This window comes from Cupressus sempervirens, chromosome 8, assembly GCF_028749045.1.
Source record: "Cupressus sempervirens isolate cs-2001-9-10 chromosome 8, ASM2874904v1, whole genome shotgun sequence".
In the NCBI taxonomy this organism is placed as follows: domain Eukaryota; kingdom Viridiplantae; phylum Streptophyta; class Pinopsida; order Cupressales; family Cupressaceae; genus Cupressus; species Cupressus sempervirens.
The window spans coordinates 681,932,259-681,945,353 of record NC_143125.1 but is presented as its reverse complement, the minus strand read 5'-3'; positions in this window follow the sequence as shown (position 1 = coordinate 681,945,353).

The following is a 13,095-nucleotide window of genomic DNA, read 5'->3' as shown; positions in this document are numbered from 1 at the left end:
TTGTGCTAGTAGTGTTACGAGGATATTTTGTAGTGGGATGGTAAATTACTATGTTGATCTGTTTCATGGAGTTGAGAGTATATTGATAAATAGGATGTAATGGTTTTGTCTAATAATGATGTTCGAACTTATGTTGATATCATTATGCAAACATCATTATTAGCTAACATAATTGATTTTAGGGCTATAAACTCTATCTTATGGCGTGCTATCTCATGATGATAATTGGATACTATTTGTAGCCGTTTGGCTACAAGAATTGCCGAATACGACATTCATCTATGTTGGAATAACCTCTCTTCCGGTACTCGTGCATTCTTAAAATAAGTTATGGAATATCATTTAGACCTATTTGGTTGACCTGGAAGAGGAGTTGAAAGATGCATATTTTATGTTTGGTTGCAACAATTGAAATAATAATTAGAATAAGTTTTGTTTTAAAATTTTAATAATTTTGTTTTTTTGAGTTAGATAATATTTTAAATAAACAAGACCTTTTACTTATAAAAAAATGTTTTTTAAATTAATTTTTAAAAGTCAAATTATTTTAATTACCTTTATTTTATTTTTAAAATTGACTTTAAAAGTGAAAGATATACCACAATCTTTGAAATTCATTGAAATTCAAAGTACATATTATATTGTATATTATAAATGTAGCTCTAAATTAAATCAAATTATTTTAATGAATATAAGATCAAAACTAAAATCATTATATTTTTAATATATTAAAGAAAAAAAAAATGCAAATAAGTTGAGATCATCAATATGGTATTTAAATGATCTTTCAACATAGTTTTGATTGTAAGACTAAACACAAGATTTATTTGTAAAGATGATTTTATGAAAGTTTAGAAAAGATATCAAATCTGATATTAGTTTTTTTGTCATTTAAAAAATAATACATATTAAACATTAAATAATGTTGACCTAGTTTATATGTTATGATGAATGAAGAAAATAGTCCAAAAATGTTTTTGAGTAACAAAATACAATCAAACGACAAAGCCACAAATTGACAACCCATCAAATTGGGTTTATTAAAAATTGAAATAATAATAAGCTATTCTTATTCCACCTTTTTTTAGGAATTTCGCTATGCTCATTATGGGGTCAAAATAGGATAAGTGAATTGTAATTCCAATTTTGTATTTTGCAAACAAATGTCAAATTGGTGAATGCAGGTATTTAGATATTCCCATTCTGACCCAATCTTGCAACCAAATGGGGTCTTATTAGTGATTTTACTATGTTCAATTGAATTGAAAATGGTATTAGGTTTTGATGATTATGATCTATTCAATATGTTTTAATGTTATGTAATAATATGTTTATGTTAATGATGATAATTGAATTTTAGTTGGATTGGCACTGATATATGGATTATGTTTAAAAACTAGATCTTATGTTGATGCACCTTACTTGATATTCTAAATGTTGTAAATACCTAATATGAGAATTTAATTATGAAAGTGTTTTGAAAGCAAAGGATTATTGAAATTGGATTATATATGATTGTGTTGAATTTAAGCATATATATATATATATATATATATATATATATATGATTTCCTTGAACTACTGATACTCGGATTTAGTGTGTAAGATATTAACAATGGAATTTAATCGGAGAACCAAGGTTAGACCTATGTGAATCAATGAAACCAAGGTTTAATCTAATGAAAAGATTAAAACCTCATTGTTTTGTATTTTATTTTTAAACATAATAGGGATGAATGTTATTAGATTGAATTGTATTATGTAATTGTTTATGTGGTAGTGACATGCCCAACTAAGGTTTGACAAGAGCTACCTAACCTAGGGTAGGACCTAATAAGCTACCTAAGGAAACCCACTTGATTTAAGGTGACTTGAGTGAGGTCCCATCATGATGAACTTGTAGGTTAACTTCAAGTGAACTTTAGAGGGGTTAAAAGCGACTCTAGGGAGTTATTCAAGCTAAAATTAACTAACCATATGGGTGTACTATGAGTTGGGGGTTAAATCTTGACCATTAGAGTGTCCAAATCACATTCATGACCCTCCCAAAGTACCCATTTAAAAAAGTGGTGAAAATGTAAGAGGTCATATCCATTTCACCTTTCTCCACTTTTGGTTCACCTCACATTTATGAGAGAGACAAGTGTGTAAGAGAAAAGGACTTGAAGTCCTTTCAATTAGAATTTTTTTTTGGGTAATGTGTTGGAGGCCCTTTTAGAGGGACTTGGTGAGACTTAGAGGTTGTTCACCCACTCTTTAGTTTTAGAGACACTTTCAGGTTGGGAGAAGTTTTTGGGAGAAGGCCTAGGAAGGAAAGGAAATCTCTTTTACAATCCTCATTTTTCCACATTGCTTTGGATTCAAGGTTGGTTCTCATTGCCGTGGAAGGAAATCTTTAGTTTCATGTTGTAGCATAGATTTTTAGTTGCATGTATTGTATGCATTTATCCTTGTATCTTGTGTTTGTTCTTGTAGGGGATGGGTATGGAGATTTTTGGTTCATTATTTTTGTTGCATTTCGAGGGTGTTTTGTTCTTGGGTGTGAAGTCCATTACTCACCCTTGGGAGGGAAGAAGTAGTCTTGTGGGTGAAGGGGTTAGTTGGGCAAACCTTGTAGTGCAGAGTCTCTTCTCGTGGAGAAGAGGGATATGGCATGGGCTCCATGTTGCTATGTAATGGAATGGATTTGCAATAGTTTATTTCTCAATAGTTGCTTGATCAACAGACTCGTCGAGCACGTAGACTTATCTTTCTGTGTTATTATTTCCATGCTTCCATTGCTCCAAAGTTACTTGTCTGCCCTGAATCGAGATTTATTCCTTGAAGCCAATGCGTTTGTTCTGCCCAACGCATATGTTCCACCTACTACAGAGTCCAACACATCTGTTCCTGCAGAGGTGACATCTTGTAAGTGGTATCATCTTGTGCAGAGGTGGCATCCCGTGAGCATCCCGTGCGGTGGCAACATCCTGTAACCAGACAGGTTCTATCCCGTGCCCTCTAATCCTGTACAGTGACTTGATGCCATGATCCTTGCCTGGCCCTAACATTTGACTACTGATGCCCTAATGTTTGAGACCCTTGACTATAGATGCCCCGCCGTGAAGTTATCTGTGAAGTAATCATCCCCCTGCAGTAGTCATGTGCGAGCTTTCATAGCCACAACCATCGTAATCAGTCCGTACCTACACCACAAGATAGATTATGACCCACAAGACAGTTCGTACATGATTTGTTTGACAGAATGTCCGGTACTGTTTCTGCTTTGTTTTATTCAAATACAACTTAGTATTGTTTATTCATATATTGTTTAATATTATTTTCAATCATGGACCCCCCACCCAATCCAGCAACATTACAGCAGATTGTTGACCACTTGGCATTATTAGAGAAGGATAATGCAACTTTGAAAATCACAACTCTTTCTCTCTCAGCAGTTTCCCAAGGTCTCTTAGTGCAATTCCAGAAGTTCGAATCAGTGAATCAAACTCTCCAGGATACTATTCACTCCCTATCTCAATCATTAAATGACTTGAACCAGCAGGTTGTAGCTAATTCTTCTCGCATTCAGGACCTTTCTGAAACCTTTACCACACAAATGGTAGGCATTTTCAAAAGATATCAGCTCCATTATTGAAGACTTCAAAGACATTGGAAACCTCAAGGATAAGCAGACCAAGCTTGTTAAAAAACAATCATCTCTTTTGACTGAAACAGAGCAGCAAATTAAAACTTGGGCCTCTACTTGCAAAAACTCTAGCACTACGACTCTGCCAGTGGTTGAAAAAATTGTCCAAGAGAAGTTGGCAGAAGACCGAGTTAGGCGCTTCAGGGAACTCAACCTTCAGGTTAGAGATCTTCCTTCGTCCTCAGTTGATCCTCTCCCCACATGCTACTCATTTCTCAACGAGCAATTGGGTATTTAAGATATTACATTAGATAGAGCATGGTTTGGACATGATGGCACCCTTTTTCTTAGGTTTCTCTCACTGGTTGATCGACTACAAGATCTCAGGGCAAAGAAAAAGCTCTTCCTTCTTCGCACAAAGATATTTCTTGATGAGGACCTCACAAAATCACAGGTAGCTGAACTAAATCACTCTAGGAGTCTTGTGGTAGAAGCAAGGAGTAATGGGAAATGGGTAGTTATAAGGAATCTAAAGGTAGTTATTCATGACTCACCTCCCAAGGGTTGGGATGAGAGACATACCCAAGCCAAATGACAGTCTGAGAACCAACAATTTGGCAAGTCTAAGCCCTCCATTGGCTCTTTGCTTGTCAACTATTGGAATGGAAATGGTTCCCTATGGTCTTTGCCAGGCTTACTTCATGATGCAGTTGGGGATGCTGATTTGTTAGTTGCTACCGAGACTCATGAGAGTCCTGCTCGGCCCCTTCCAGGTTACACAAGGTATCAGTGGCTTTCAGTTTGCAGAGAGGAGGTCCGAGCTTGCTATTGTTGACGTCGATCCTACCACTAGAGCCCGTGGTTGGTATGCTCAGGCTACTATCCTACTGTATTCAGTGGGGATCGACATTGATCATCTTCCTCCCTACTAGTTCTCATTGGATGCCCCTGCTCATCTACTCCCTTCTTGACAGGAGTTGAATGGGCATGTCAGAATTGACATTTACAGGAAGTATATCACACGGACTTGGGTGGATCCTCGAGGGGGACTATGTCCAAGGATGGCTTTCTACGCTGAGCACTTCTTAGTTATCCAAGATGAGATTATTGTATGCCCCGAGTACTTACATAGATACTGGACTCATGCCCTACGTATCTCCCTTGGCTCCTTTAGGGTGGGCTCGCACAAACTTCGGATTCAGGTCAATCACCATATTGCTAGAATGGATTGGGTGTGTATACTTTGTACCTTAGTAGAGGCAAAATCTGAAATTCATTTTCTTTTTAGATGCCCCATATACTACGAGATTAGAGGGAGATTTTACTGCCTTTTTAGAGATTGCAGATCCCTCTCGAATTTTTTCAGGTACATCGATCAACGTTGCATTGCACTCTATCTTCGCGAGTCCTTACAGCTTCATGACCATACTTTACAGCTTTCATTTCCTAGGAGTCAGACACAAGCACAACTTATTACAACCTTCTCTTCGCCCTTAACTCCAGCTCGGGGTGTGAAGTGACCATATAGTTTCCCTAACACGGGCTGTTCCAGATCGGTGAGACCCCGCAAGGGATCTTTTTGCCAGCAACACTCCTCTCGTGGCACTCAGCTTCATCACAGGGCTTCTGGTAGCCGCACAGATCAGTCACTGTTGGACTTTTTCCTTGTGAAGATGGATATCTAATCTTTTCCGTGATGTTTCTTGCTTTCTTCTTCTTTTGTTGTGCTTGTTCTTTTTTGGACACCTTTTGGTGCTCCGTTTGTCTGCTTTTTCCTTGTTGTAAGCTTCTAGTCCCATAGACCCACGTTGTGGTCTTTTGTTGGACATTAATATATTTATCTTATCTTATCTTATCTTATCTTATCTTATGTGTGTATTTACACTTTGGGGGTGATAAGGGATTTTTTTTGGCTTTGTGAAGGAAATATGAAAGAAGTAAGAGTATGTGAGTAAGTTGAAGGCCTTGTGATGGCATGCATTTGAAGCCTTGTGAAAGAGTCTATTTCTTGATTATTTTCATGGCTTCTCCTCTTGGGTTTGCCCACCTTCACCTGATTAATGGGTTCTTGATAACCTATTTGTAAAAACTTTGGAAGGGTGTTTCATGTGTATGGTTGTTGTTGTTATTACATCTTAAAGAGTTGACTGAATGTATCCTGTTTGGCCTTGGTTCTCCTAGCTTGGGGGTGGTTTCGTAGAGGCCTAGGTTGGGAGGTGAGCTTGCCATGGTTATCTTTGTGTTTTGCAGATTTAGTTATTGGAGATCTTGTTGGAAAGAAAGAGAAAAAATGTTTGATGTGTTCAAGTCGTGGAAAAAAAGAAAAGAAAGTAGTCACAGTCTTGTTCTTGTTGGAAGTTGTATAGTGATATTTACTTCAGAATTTTGTTATTGGTGAAAGACCAATATGTGTTTTGAAAAAATGTGAATTTTATTATTTTATGTTTTGTAAAAAAAGAGGAATGGATTCTCCAGAAAGGATAATGATAATAGAGAAGAAATGAAATCTATCAAGTGAAGTTATTTTGTTGTTGTAAAAAAAAAAACTGCAGAAATTTGTAATACTTCAATCCAAGTAGAATATGGTCAATCAAAGGATTTTTACAATATAGATAAAGGAAATATGTCTTGGTTATTGTGATAAGAGTTGAAATGCAATATTGGTTTCTAAAAACAAAGAATATATATCTATGCGTCTTGTCGTGGTATCAGATTGAGGAAATTTATGTTGTTTAATAGAAAGATTAGATCTATTATAACGATAATATAAGTATTTGTTTACAGTGTACAATTAGATTCATCTACTGTTATAACCCATCATAAATTTAGAGTAGAGAAAAAAAGGATATAATGTAATTAGAATCCTTTCCTATAGTAATTTATTGTGTGAAAAGTTAACACGTCTAGTTAACTGACCCCACACCTACAACTGTAATCGCAATCACTTAGAATAATTTTGAATAGTTAAATTAGTGATGGATTAATGGTTGAGTTACTTTCTGGAAATATCATTTGTTTTAAACATAAAATATGATATGTGTAGATAGCTTTCATCTACCTTTAGAAACTTGTAAGATTCACGTGACTGTCAAGACTACTAGGATGGGATAACACAAAGGGTTCGCTATCTCGCAAGGGGCTAATATGCAGTTTAGAGAAATAGTGAAACTGGTTGACATGAAAACTCGCCATTTCCAGACAGACAGATAACTACCTTTTCATCTCACGTTATTCCACTGTGGTAAATTTAGCTCATTGAACATTTTTTATAATAGTTCTATTTTAGATAAAGCGTTAAACTAAATTGGTGTAAATCATCTTTACCTAAAGGTCTGTTCGGTGAGGAATATTCTAAAAATTTTGAATTCTTTGTTTGGATGCACCAAAACGGGATTGAAATATAAAGGAAAAATGGAATACATATTCCAATTTTGGCCCAAAAATGGGGTTTTGCAATTCCACCAAAATAGGTGTTATTGGAATACGTATTCCTATTCCATTTTAAAATTTTTTAGGAAATATAAATTTTTAGGTTCGCAAATTCTCATCTAATATTGGCTGAACCAAACGGAGAACAGGAATACGTTCTATTCCAGAATACTACGTATTCCTATTCCGCTCACCAAACAGGCCTTAAGTAAATCATATTTCATTGACAATGCATTCAAATGGATTAGAAATAAGTGAACTATAGAATATTATATTTAACTTATTTATTATATTTAAACCTTAAAGTTGATTAAAGTGGGAGTAATTAGCTTAATGCATTATGAACATAATTACACTTTGGCAGCTTAACTTTGTAAACATTAGTAAATTTTTAAAAATGTTAGTATGTTTTCACCCTTAATTTTGAACATGACATTAACCTTTTTATATATTTCATGAAGTTTAAACCATGTGAACTTATACCATATTTAATTCATTTTAGACAAACTAATTGGTCACATTTTCGCATGATTTTCTTAATTGTAATATTAATATTTGTATTGTGTGTTGTGTGATCAACAAGACATCTGGTTATAACTTATATTATGTTAACTACTAAGTTATGCAACTTAGTTCATTCATTTTGCTTTATTTTTAAAATAATAATAACGTTAGTTTGTATTATCCACACACAATAAGTGTAACTCTATTCCTTTCCTGTAGATTTTAAATAATTGTAATCTTAATACACACATTTTTCTCACCGATGAAAGTGACATTTCCATTTGTTAGCTATGATAAGATAGATCACCACCTTTGTATAAATGTGTTTTTAGTGGCAAAAGATTGAACTGCAATCCCATTCTGCATAAAAATTTCTCAAGTGTTGTCAGTGTCATGGCCATTTAGGGGGTTTAGGTGGAAATTAATGAGGTTGCAGTGGTGATTCTTTGTTTCTCAGATTGTTTGTTGTTTGCTTAGTGCATTTGAGTTGAATGAAGCTATTGTTTGGAATTTCTACATTTTTTTTCTTTGAGCTTCAATCTTTTAATTAAGTTTATTTTCACCAGGTTGCACTCATCTGACATGGCATCCCATCCCCACAAACCTAAATACTTTCTTTTTGGGTGAAATACTTGATGTCATGATGCAATTTGGACTACAGTTGAAACCTTAATATATTGAAATTGTAATTGTGTTTTCTGTTATGAATGTTAGAATGGATTTGATGATAAATATGTTAATGCTTGTGTTGGTTGAATATTCAAAAGTGTACGAATTAATTGGTTATGTTCACATGGCTTTATTTATGGGTATGTGCAGGATCATGGTCAACCAAACTATGGTCTTAAGTAGCAGTGAAAAACCAGCAAATCAGGGTTATGTTGACACATAATTTTAAAGTAGTTATGGGCTTTATATCAAAATTTTGTAAGAAAAGAATCTATAGGAAATTGAATGTAATTTCTAAACTACTAGGCCTTATCTGGAGAAAAAATAATTTGATTTGTCAAAATTTTGGATTTTAATGTAGTACTACAAAAATTTCAAGGCAAAAATAAAAAGTAGGCGTATGTCTGACCACCTTAATCAAAATCAAATGATAATATTTTTTAGTATAATAAAAAAAGACTCATGACTAAATGTGAGGCACATTTTTGGGTATTTTTATTTCAAACAAATAATTAAATATGAATTTTCTACTATAACTTTCCAAGAATTAAAAAAACTCATGTGACCACCTTAACTAATTGAAAACTTTACCAAATTAATTAATTTTTTTTCCTTATACTAGGCGAAGCATAGAATGTGACACAACTTTTTGGATTTCAAAAATGTTATACATTTGAAAGTTATAGCTATTTTTCAATTAGTATGCCAATTAGCACTTTACAAGCATCTTCATTAAAATTAACTAATAAATACTTATCAAATTCAGAATTTGACAACAATTATATCAATAAAATCTTGAGAATGTTATTAAAAAACCCTTTTTGTTTCATTGAGTTTCGATGAAAATAATATTGTTAGATGGCTACTCGAAGTCTTGATGTCAGTGAAACCTTTCTCAAACATGTTTTTTGAGTTGACCAAACAGGTTTGGTAAATACCAAGCCTAATCATGTAGCCAATTTCAAATTGGGTATTCGATGCTAGATCGAGTACCTGAAAAGTGGAGGCCAAAATTCTTTCAAACATTCATAGCCCAACCCAAATTTTGGAGGGAAACCAAAATTTGGGAAGTGTGGGCATTATTATTATTAACTATTATTATTATATATGATTATGATTATTATTATTATATATAGTAATATTATATTATTATTATATATAGTAATGTATATGATTATTAATATTAAATATAATATAGTAATATATAATAATTATTATGATTATTATTGAATATAATATAGTAATAAATATGATTATTATTATAACTAAATATAATATAGTAATACATATGATAATAATAATTATTAAATATATATAGTAATATTCTATGATTATTATTATTATATATAGTAATATATATATGATTATTATTGTTATATAATCTAGTAATATATTATTATATTAAAATATACAATATTATATTATAATTAAAAATAATACTGTCATGAAATGCATCGAAAGGGGTCATAGGTTAACCTATGACCCCTTTTGATGCATTTGACCAACCAAATAGGGTCCTAGGGGTCTTAGGCCCCCTAGGGACATGTTGTCATGAAATGTGTCGAAAGAGGTCATAGGTTATCTTACGACCCCTTTCGATGCATTCAAACCAACCAAATCGGTCTCTAGGGGTCCTAGGGCCCCTAGGGACATATGTTGTCATGAAATGTGTCAAAAGGGGTCATAGGTTATCCTATGACCCCTTTCAACTCATTCGAACCAACCAAATAGGTCCTTAGGGGTCCTAGGACCACTAGGGATATATGTTGTTATGAAATATGTCGATAGGAGTCACAAGTTATCCTATGACCTCTTTCGATGCATTCAAACCAACCAAATGGGTCCCTAGGGGTCCTAGGGCCCCTAGGGACATATGTTGTCATGAAATGCATCAAAAGGGGTCAAAGGTTATCCTATGACCCCTTTCGATGCATTCAAAACAACCAAATTGGTCCCTAGGGGTCCTAGGGCCCTAGGGACATATGTTGTCATGAAATGCATCAAAAGGGGTCATATGTTATCCGATCACCCCTTTTGACACATTCAAACCAACCAAATGGATCCCTAGGGGTTCTAGGGCCCCTAGGAACATATGTTGTCATGAAATGTGTTGAAAGGGGTCAAAGGTTATCTAATGACCCCTTTCAACGCATTCAAATCAACCAAATAGGTCCCTAGGGGTCCTAGGTCCCATAGGGACATATGTTGTCATGAAATGCATCGAAAAGGGTCATAGGTTATCCTATGATCCCTTTTGACACATTCGAACCAACCAAATGGGTCCCTAGGGATCCTAAGGCCCCTAGGGACATATGTGGTCATGAAATAAGTCAAAAGAGGTCATAGGTTCGATGCATTCGAACCAACCAAAGAGGTACCTAGGGGTCTCAGCGCCCCTAGAGACATATGTTGTCATGAAATGCATTGAAAGGGGTCATAAGTTAACCTATGACCTTTTTTAACACATTTGAACCGATCAAATAGGTCCCTAGGGACATATGTTGTCATGAAATGGGTCAAAAGGGGTCATAGGTTATCCTATGACCCCTTTCGATGCATACGAACCAACCAAATCAGTCCCTAGGGGTCCTCGGGTCCCTAGGGACATATGTTGTCATGAAATGCATCAGAAGGGGTCATAGGTAATCCTGTGACCCCTTTCAAAGCATTCGAAGGTCCCTAGGGGTCCTAGGTTCCCTAGGGACATGTGTTGTCATGAAATGCATCAAATTTTGACGCATTCAAACCAACCAAATAGGTCCCCAGGGGCCCTAGGGCCCCTAGGGACATATGTTGTCATGAAATGCGTCGAAAGGGGTCCCTTTCGATGCATTCAAACCAACCAAATAGGTCCCCTAGGGGTCCTAGGGCCCCTAGGGACATATGTTGCCGTGAAATGCATCGAAATTTTTACTTTCATGCTCTATTCTGCTCTGTCAATTACTTGTACTGGCAATTCCTCTCTAACTCTTGCCATCTTGTCTATAGAGATCCATGCACTAACATATGTCATCATGACAATGTTAAATGTCGATCCTCAATTTTACATGTACTAACTTGGGCTCTATCATCTATACACCAAATCTATCTCTGTGCTACAGTAAACTATCTAATACTTAGACATTTTTCTGTCTCTGATTACACAATGAAATACCAAAATATATATGTTTCCATAAATGAAAACACTCATACATCTACCTAGCCATATTGCCAACATTATAACACTAACAAAATTGCGAAAAGTGTGAACGTTTGAGTTGATGAATTTGTAGAGAAAATAAAGAAGAACCCAAAGATTATAGAAAGTTTTTCTAATTCAAAGATTTCTTCACCTTACCAATGTTATCCAAAAATTGTACTATGACAATCCCACACATGTTCACCTTTTTCTTTTCAAAAACCATCACATATGTTGCATGTAGAAATCCTACTAACATAGAGTTTACTCTAGAACTATGATTGAGTTTATATCTAGTAATCTTTCTCAATACTCTAATTCCAGTGTACTCAATTAGGTCAACTCTCATATTTCTTCCATCAGACTTAGTTTTCAAATTTTTTTCAGCAATCTTCATAATGTTCCTATCATTCACTAGGTTGCATCATTCATTTCTTAGACCCGTGACCTTATGAATCAGGTCATTATCAATTATAATAGGTATATCACCTACCCAAAACATTTCTTCATGAACTTTTCTTAGGATAGTCCTGCTCCACTCATGATTATCTAATTTTGTATAAAACATTTACTTGATCAGGTTCAACTCATTCAAATATGCGTAATTGGGTTTCAAGGTTAGGTTACCATTGCATATAACTCCTAAATCCTTGCGAATGTCTTCATCACCAATACTCTCAAATTTGTAGTGAATGTAGCTTCTCACATCTTCCACATGAAATATATTAAGCGTGCTTTGAGAAAATGCTCCCAAAGGATCATCAATAAGAGAAACAAACAAGTGCTTCTTAAATTTGTACCTTGTTCTCTCACTAACATCACATACTGAATAGCTTTCCATAATACTAATTGTTTATATTGAAAATTCCTACTAAAATCTTCATAAAATACCTTAGATATTGTCTATTAGGGCTTCTTTGATTTCACACTTCAGATGCTTCACTTTGCTCTTAATTTGTTGTCAAATCACTCACAAATTTCTCCAAACTCTTTACATGAACAAATATTACTAAAAATATTGTTTACAATCCTTGAATCATTTCAAGTTTAACTCCACATTAAATGCGCATATACTTCATCTTCAAAAGTTGTCTTTGGTCATCAATAAGCTTGCTTTCTTTTGCATGAGTTATTGTGATCATGAAAATGTTTGCACACATGACCATAGCTTCCTCTCTATGTCCTTTACCTTCTGTTGACTGCACAATTTCTAATTCACTTTCTAACCTTAGTTCTGATCAACTAGCACTCTTCTTCTACTGGAAATGCTTAATTCAAATAGGATGAGTCACAAACAATTATTGACTTCAATCTTCCATCAGGTGCATCAAAATGTTGCTCTTCTAAAACTGTATGAGAACTTTATGAATTACTAGCTTTCACAAATGATTTTTTGAATTTATCAACATGCTCTTTGATTGCTTCCTTCTGATTGTTGTCACTATCATTATCATTTCTTCTGTCATTTCTGTTATTGTTCCTTCTGTTCATTCTGCAAAATCTTGTTGTGTGTCCAAAGTTATTTCACAATTGACATATAGGTGCATTCCTTCTTTGATTGGTTCTATTGTAACTTTCAGGTGCTCTGCAATTCCTAGCAATATGTTAGGATTGTTATATTTGTAACATACAATCTGGTTCCTTTCTCCATCATTGGGTCTTCTTTGTGATCTCCCTTTTACCTATA